Source organism: Rhinatrema bivittatum, chromosome 5, assembly GCF_901001135.1.
Source record: "Rhinatrema bivittatum chromosome 5, aRhiBiv1.1, whole genome shotgun sequence".
Lineage (NCBI taxonomy): Eukaryota > Metazoa > Chordata > Amphibia > Gymnophiona > Rhinatrematidae > Rhinatrema > Rhinatrema bivittatum.
Genome location: NC_042619.1, coordinates 65,703,949 through 65,713,148, shown reverse-complemented (window position 1 = coordinate 65,713,148; position 9,200 = coordinate 65,703,949).

Genomic DNA, 9,200 nt, shown 5'->3' with positions numbered 1-9,200 from the left:
TGTCTCTTCCTCTGGTTCAAGTAAAACTCCTTCCCCTCCCCTCTTTCTGACTATTTCTTATTCTTTTTACACCATGTCTAGGCTTTCTTGTCTTCTCGATAAGGTAAAACCAGGGAACTTCCTCCCACTCTAGAGCCCCTGTGCCTTCTGGGAGTTGTTGTCTGACTCCTATTCTGATTTCTTTCACATACTGGATCCCCCTCCCTGGTTTTCCTTACAGCCCAGCTTTTTTCCTTTACCGAAGAATATAATGCCCATCACAAACAATAACTACAGAAATATTCCAAAAGTAAAAATAAAAAAAACCAAAGTGTTGGCTGTTCAACAATGAAGCGTTATGCCACACACAATGGGGTAGATTTTCAAAGGGTTGCGTGCATAAGATACACGCATAACCATTTAAACCCCCCCTGCGCGCGCTGAGCCTATTTTGCATAGGCTCGGCGGCACACGCAAGCCCCGGGACGCAGCTCATCACCTTATTCAAACTAGTCCTACAGTAAAACATGGCAGGGGCAGCATTATGGTATGGGGATGCTTTCCAGCAGTGTGGACAGGGAAGCCTGTGAAGATCGAGGGGAAAATGGATGGTGCAAAGTATAGGCAGATCCTGAAAGAAAACCCATGCCACTCTGTCATAGACCTGAGACTGGGGAGAAGAGTCAACTTTCAGAAGGACAATGATCCTAAGCAGAAAGCAAAAGCAACAATGGAGTGGCGCAGCAAGAAGAAAATGAATGTCCTTGACTAATCTAGTCAAAGCTTAGACATGAAACCAACAGAAAGGGTCCTATTTACTAAGGGGCAGATTTTAAATACTTGCGCGAGCGTGTACTTTTGTTCATGCAGCAGGCGCGAACAAAAGTACGCTGGATTTTATAAGATACGCGCGTATCTTATAAAATCCGGGGTCGGCACGCGCAAGGGGGTGCACATTTGTGCAACCTGCACGCGCCGAGCCTAGCGCGCGCTGCCTGTTCCCTCCGAGGCCGCTCCGATTTCGGAGCGGCCTCGGAGGGAACTTTCCTTCGCCCTCCCCCCACCTTCCCCTCCCTTCCCCTACCTAACCCACCCCCCCCAGCCCTATCTAAATCCCCCCCCTTACCTTTGTCGGCAAAGTTACGCCTGCTCAAAGCAGGCATAACTTTGCGTGCGTCGGCTGGCTGCCCCGCTCCGTGGTCCGGTCCCGGGGGCTGTTCCGGAGGCCGCGGCCACGCCCCCAGTATGCCCCCGGGCCGAAACCACGCCCACGTCGCCACCCCCGAAACACCGCGCCCCGCCCCCTAAACGCCGCGTCATCCCGCCACGCCCCCTAAACGCCGCGTCATCCCGCCACGCCCCCCGCCACACCCCCGACAGGAAGCCCCGGGACTTACGTGCGTCCCGGGGCTCTGCGCGTGCCGGCGGCCTATGCAAAATAGGTGCGCCGGCGCGCAGGGGTTTTAAAATCCGCCCCTAAGCATTTTTCCCATAGGCACAACATGGGAGAAAAGTTTTAGTAAGCAGGCCCTATAATCTGTGGCAAGACTTGAATGCTGCAGTACACAGGTGATCCTCAGCCAGCTTGAAAGAGCTTGAGCTGTTCTGCCAAGAAGAATGGGCAAAAACTATGCCATCCTGCTATGCAAAATTGATAGACTAATATCCTAAATGAGTCATGGATGATATTAATGCAAAAGGGGCTTCCACCATGTATTGAGCCAAGAGTTATGCAATCAAAACTGTTTGGTTTATTATTTTTTTTAATTATTTCTGGAATCTTTAATTGTTCTTTCATGTTGAAAATGAATATGTTGAGTATGTTGGGTAGATCAGTGGAACAAATTCCTACGTAAATGCATTTTTATTTGTATTATGTAGACAGCAGAATGTGAAAAATATATAAGAATGTGAAGATGTGCATGATTACATGAACATGTGAACACTATTATTAAATTGCAAAATCATAAATATACCTGTATCATATTTATTAATAAAAAACAGTAATTACTGAAGGTTATATTCAGAACTACCATTAAATTTACAAAAAACTTTTTATTTTTTTTAGTATATTATTTATTACATTTTAGCTAAAATAATAACGTAACAATATCAATATGTATATATATTATTGCACATACATATACATATCAGTTAATAGAAAGAATTTCAAACGTAAACTGAAGACATGGCTCTTTAGAAAAGTTTAGGATTTAACATAACATAAAATACCAATATACTGATAACCTCAATGTCAGTACAAGATACAATGGCAGTGAAGTGAGCAATAAGTAATAACTGATGAAAAGTATATAGGTAGTAGAATTAGAATCTGCATTTGCTGTCATGCCAACTTTTAAAATGTACGTATATGAAGTCTATAAACCTGCTGTCATGTTGACCAAGAATATGTACGAATATGTACAAGAACATAAAACTGCTCTGATGAATTATGAATGCTGGCACAGAATGTGATTGTCATCCAAGAATATGAACATAGATTTTGTAAACCATTGTGATCTTATTCTGGAAAGACAGTATATAAAATGCCTAAATAAATAAATAAATGTCTGTGTCACGTCATACATTTTAAAAATCTATGCATTTATTTATTTTGATTTATTTAAAACTTTTATAACCCAACTATATAACACTTGTTGTTCTAGACAGTTTACAATTCTAAAACTTTCATAAATTTCATCTTGACAAACAATACATATAATTACACGTTTTAAAATGCAATCTGTAATTCACATGGACCTGCATTCAGTCCCTGCTTCTATCCTTGTTAGTATCCATCAAATGCATGTTTAAAAAGTAGTATGGTCAAATTTTTTTAAAGTTTTAAGAACAATCTCTAGCTTAACCTTTAATGGATTGTTCTGGCTTTTTCTTTATTTACACAACATTATACAGTTAACAGTAAATATTGCTTGAAGATAGAATCCTTGATCCTTTTCAGAAAGGTTTTTTTTCTAACTTTATCTCTATAAAAAATAAATATCCTCAGAAAATAATAATCCTTATGTCCTAATTTACAAGTATTTTAACCATGGGCACAGACTGGACCATACATTTTACAAATCAGGTTCCTGCTAAAGAAACTGGAAGCGTCAGATCACTGTATTGAGTAATTTTATGTGTTCAACACAAGAGGGCAGCCTTGCATCTTGTAAGAATCTCAATATAGGCCAGTAATTTAGGGAATAAAACCAAACTCATGACAATGATTTTTAATCTTTAAAATTAGAAAATTGGATCAGCTTCGTTATAAGCAGTTACAACTCACTGAAAAAGTTATGGAACATTTCAGGTTAATTGACCCTGTAGGAATGGTAGCTGTGGTAATGGAAGTCCCTGCAGAAGCAGAAGTAAAAGATAGAACAGCTTTGACTGAAAGTGCATTCTTTTTATGCAAATGTTTGAAACACTTGCTGGTACAGAATCTGCGAGTTCTCTCTGACCTCTTCAGAAAGCATACTTTCTGTCAGCTTCCAGCTTAATCAAAATCAGGGCTAGGGTCCAGTGCAATAAGTTCTCATTCACAACTACCCGTTTTTTTTTTTTCCTCTACATCCAACTATCAACTCACCTAGGGCCTCATTTTGTAAAGTATCGCGGGCCTGCGATACTTTAGGTAATGAGGGGCGGGGGGCCGAAACGGGGGGTGGTCCTGCCCTAGCCGGCAGTGATTGCACCGCCGCCAATGCGATCACTGCCGGTTTCGCACCCAATAGCGCCACCATAGAAAGTGTAGCTATTGGGCGCGAACTCGGACGTGAAAAGGGCCTTACCTTTTTGTCATCCGCGGCGTCTTCGCGGAATCGGCCCCGGTGACGCCCCGACTCCTCCTCTTCTGGGGCCGACTCCGCCCCCATTCTGGTATCGCGTGCGAGCCACTTGGAAAATGACTCCCCTAGTCCAGTCATTGGAGCAGCAATCCTTTGCTGGGGGCCATGCACCAGAACTCCTTCCACAACCCTATAACTATGGGCCCTAAATATCAATCCCCCTTCCCCCCCCCCCCCCCCCCAACAGAGGGATGTGAACACTGTCTCCGTAGCATCCTCAGCCCCATCTGGCTCAGAGCATGGAAGATCTAATCCAGGAATAAACCAGTCGGCCATTCCCTGCTGTTTGCTCTTAAATCTCAATGCGTGAGAAAAAGGTAGACAGAGACATTCATCCAATCAGATTGGTTGGCTGTCTGAATGTCTGTACATTTCTGATTTTAAAACATATGCCACTATATTATTCCATTGCATTGCAGAAGAAAACCATTTATTCCATGGATTAGCATATTTTAAAAATGTTAAATTTAGATGTTATGGCTGGTTGCTGAACAGCAGTGCAATGATCCTTAATTATGCTGGATCACTGATAGCAAGAGCTCATCCTCTAAACTAGACAGTAAGGGATTAACATGCTCTGGCTGTGTCACCTGACTGCTTGAGAAGGAGAGGGGCTATAAAGGATACTTAGATGGTCACTAACCTGTATTAGTCAGTCTGAATCTACCCTTCCTCCCTACCTTCCTGTCTGGTCACAATTACCAGCACAATTACTATGTACAGAACCATGGAACTGTATACATAAAGTTTATTATTTTCTATCCCAGATTCCTAAGTAAAATAAGGTCTATATTCAGGCACAGTCTGAATAGCAAAGTTAGCCAGATATTTATTTTTGAATTCTTATATACCGACATTCCTGTAAAAATAAAGATAAACTTATCTGGCTAATTTTGGAAGCATATCCGAAATTCCAGCCATCATCATGGGAGATTTTAACCTCCACATTGACGTGACCCCCCACTCCACCAACTGTGAAGCGCTGCTTTCGTCCCTCAAGGCCATGGGCTTCACACAAATTGTTAATAGTCCCACTCACAAAGCCGGCCATACATTGGATCTAATATTCATAAATTCAGGCCTCACTCAAACCTCTCCGCCTCTTTGCTCCCCTATCCCATGGTCAGACCACCGAATGATCACAACTGAGCTATTCATTAAGGAAAACCCAGCTCCCTCCTTATCCAAAACTACAATCCATTACAGGAACTCCTGCTCCTTGGGCGACCTCAGGTCTCAGCTATCGACAGAACTTGTCAATATTGATCTCACGGATGCAGATGCTGCTTTGTCCTCTTGGTACCACATCACGAACAAAGTAGCAGATAAACTATGCCCTTTAAAAACCAAAGAATTAGACCCCTCCAGCAAGAACAAAAACCCTGGTTTACACAGGAATTTAAAAAAATCAAACAAGAACTAAGATGCAGGGAACACTTATGGCGTAAGAGACCCTCCACTTCTACGCTAACCGAGTACAAAACCTTCATGCACAGCTACAGAAACACCATCCTTCGTACAAAAAAAGACTATTATGCTAGCAAAATTCCAATTTCTTTTTTGACGCCAAAGCACTGTTCTCCTATGTCACAGAGCTCACGAAACCTAACTCTCCAGTCATCCCTGACGACCAAACCCAATATAGGTGCTCAGAACTCGCACAATTCTTTGAAAATAAAATCCTTAAACTAATAGCCCCATTGACATCCTCAAACACAGGACCAGCTTTACCCTACGTTTCCCACTTAGACCAGAAAGCCTCTGGTCTAAGTCGAACCAACCACCTCTCTTGAAATTGAAGCTATTCTCAAAAAGATGAAGCCCTCCTCTCACCCGACGGACTCCATTCCCTCAAAATTACTGCTCACCATCCCGGAATCTATTTCCAAGCCTCTAGCAAAGATTATCAACTGCTCTCTAACACTAGGATCAGTACCGGACACACTGAAACTCGCCACCCTTAAACCATTACTCAAGAAACCGAACTTGAACCCAATGGACCCGACCAATTTTCGCCCCATAGCCAACCTTCCTTTCGTCGCCAAACTCATGGAGAAAATAGTGAACAAACAACTCTCGGAATACCTAGAGGAACATAAGATTCTAGCTCCTGCCCAATTCGGTTTCTGCAAAGCCCTCAACACGGAATCCCTCCTAATCTCCCTGACGGACAGTATCCTCACAGGCCTTGAAAAAAAGACCTCTTACCTGTTGGCACTACTCGATATATCCGCAGCTTTCGACACGGTGAAGCACTCCTGGCGCCGGAACCCTCGCTGAACGACCTCCTGCAGTCGATCTCCTGCCGGCGCCATTTTCCGTACGAAAACGATTCGCGGCGGGAAATCGCTCCCTGACCCCCGCTGGACCTCCAGGAACTTTTGGCCAGCTTGTGGGGGGCCTCCTGACCCCCACGAGACTTGCCAAAAGTCCAGCGGGGGTCCGGAAGGACCTCCTGCCGTCCAATCGTGTTCGTCTATGGCCGCCGCCATTTTTCGGCGCCATTTTGGAAAATGGCGCCGGCTGAAGACAACAAGATTCAGGAGCAGGAGCCCGTTCCGGACCGCTGCCGTTCCGGACCGCCGCTGGACCCGCAGGTTATTTAACTCATTTGGGGGGGGTTCGGGAGGGTGGGGGATTTAATTTAAAGGGTCGGGGGTGGGTTTTAGGGGGTTTTAATGTGCCGGTTTTGCGATTTTTAGATTTTTAGATTTTTCACGATTTTTCACGATATTTTACCCCCCAAACGGCAACAATACGATTCCCTCCCCCTCCCAGCCGAAATCGATCGTTAAGACGATCGAGGACACGATTCACATCCCTACCGAGCACCACCCCGCAGTCCTCCTCTGAGGCCTCTCCAGATGAGCCCATGCAACTGGGCCATGGTCCCTTGTCGCCAGAGGAATTTATTTATTTATTTAACACTTTTCTATACCGACCTTCATGGTAGAGACCATATCAGGTCGGTTCACATCGAATAGGGGAACTGAACCAAGAACAGTAACTAAAAACAAAAGGTTGAACATGAAAAAGCAAAGTTACATTTAACAGGGAAATTAAACTTGGAGGCATAGACTGCTGGAAGGAAGGAAAGGCTAGAGATAGCGGAGACATTATTAGTATAAACAGAGCAGTCATGAGGCTCTTATTCTGGTCTTAGGGGTAAAATGGAAATCCATTGCTCCTAAAGGAAGTTCTGTCGACTATTGTGTGTCATGGGTATCTGAGAAGGCTTGGCGGAAAAGCCAGGTCTTAAGTTTTTTCTTGAATGTTGGTAGGCAGGGCTCCATTCTGAGGTCAGCTGGGATGTCGTTCCAGATAGTTGGGCCTGCTGTTGAAAAGGATCGGTCTTTAGTTGAGATGAGGCGTGTAGCTTTTGTAGGTGGGGTCTGTAGGGTTCCTTTATATATTTCTCTAGTCGGTCTGTTGGTGAGGTGGAGATTGAGGGGGAATTCGAGGTCCAGATGCAAGTGATTGTAGATGACTTTGTGGATTAAAGTGAGTGATTTGTGGAGGATTCTGTACTTCACTGGGAGCCAGTGTAGGTTACGTAGGATGGGAGATATGTGTTCTCCCCGGTTGGTGTTAGTCAAGATTCTTGCGGCAGCGTTCTGTATCAACTGTAGCGGCTTGGTGGTAGAGCTGGGGAGTCCCAAGAGGAGTGCACTGCAGTAGTCGATTTTAGCAAATATCAAGGCTTGCAGAACTGTTCTGAAGTCGTGGAAAAAAAGTAGGGGTTTGAGTCTTTTTAGGACTTGAAGCCTGTAGAAACAATCTTTGGTTGTGGTGTTGATCATTTTCTTGAGGTTTAAGCGGTTGTCTAGTAACACCCCGAGATCTCGTACGTGGGTATGCATGAGCTGGGTGTTAAGGATGCCAAAGGTGGCACCGTTCAGGTCTCTGCCTCTATTGCGGGGGTTCTGGATATCTCCTGATCCAATGTCCAGTGCGGCCGGTAAACTCCAGGGCCTAGGAGTCACTGAAGTGGTGACCCTAGGCCTAACTGTTCCTGTCCCTCCACTCACCTTGCCGGTGACTTTGACCTTCCAAGACTGCAGCCTTCCTACCCTAGCTCTGGTGGATTCAGGGGCCGGTGGGAATTTTCTCATGCAAGAAATTGTGGACCAGTTATCAATTCCCACTCAGCCTTGTCCTGTTCCACTGGTTCTCTCATCAATCCACGGAGAGCCCTTGCCAGGTCAGATCACCCATACAACCCTTCCGCTGGAGTACCTTGCAGAATATGGGCATCGTGAGCACATTTTCTTCTACGTCATACAGAAGGCCATTCCCCGGTGGTTCTGGGTATCCCATGGTTGCAGCAGCATAATCCTCAGATCAACTGGATGTCTCTCCGAGTCAACTACTGGGGTTCCTCCTGCTATCCTAAATGTTTCCTGGCTTCCAGCGAGCTTTCTCCTGAACCTAGTTCCGAAGTTCTGGCAGGGCTCTCGCCTCAATATGCTCACTTCGCGGATGTATTCTCTAAGAAAGCAGCTAGCACCTTGCCACCCCATCGGCAATCAGACTGTGCTATCAACTTGATTCCAGGCTCCACACCTCCTCGTGACAGAATATATCCGCTCTCGGAACCGGAGACCCAAGCCATGACTGACTATATCTGGGAAAACCTCCAGAATGGGTTCATCCGTCCTTTCAACTCACCGGCTGGTGCCGGCTTCTTTTCGTGAGAAAAAAGGACAGGTCTCTCTGGCCCTGTATTGACTATCATGGCTTGAACGTGATTATGGTCATGGACCACTACCCCTTGCCTCTGATAATGGAGCTCTTTGACCACCTACCCGGGGCCCAGGTCTTTTCTAAATTAGATCTGTGAGGTGCGTACAATCTCGTCCGAATCAAGGAGGGTGATGAATGGAAGACTGCATTTAACACAAGAAACGGCCATTACGAGTATCAAGTCATGCTGTTTGTGCTCTATAATGTGCCTGCCATCTTCCAGAACTTGATGAATGAGATCCTCCGTGACCTCCTATAAGTCTGCGTAGTCGTTTATCTGGACGACATTTTGATATATTCCAAGAACCTGCAAACTCATCGACAGCATGTATGTCAAGTCCTGAAGCTCTTGAGAGAGAACAGTCTCTATGCAAAATTAGAGAAATGCGTCTTTCAGAAGACCTCGCTGCCCTTCCTGGGCTATATAGTTCCAACCAGGGGTTCAAAATGAACCCAGTCAAGAGGAAGAGTATTCTGAATTGGCCCCGGCCGACAGGCCTATGCAGTCTTCAACGCTTCTTAGGCTTCGCCAACTACTACCGAAGCTTCATCAAGACTTACTCCCACCTGCCGGCACCTCTGACCAGTTTAACCCATATATTCTGCATAGGAAATAATGGAAGATAT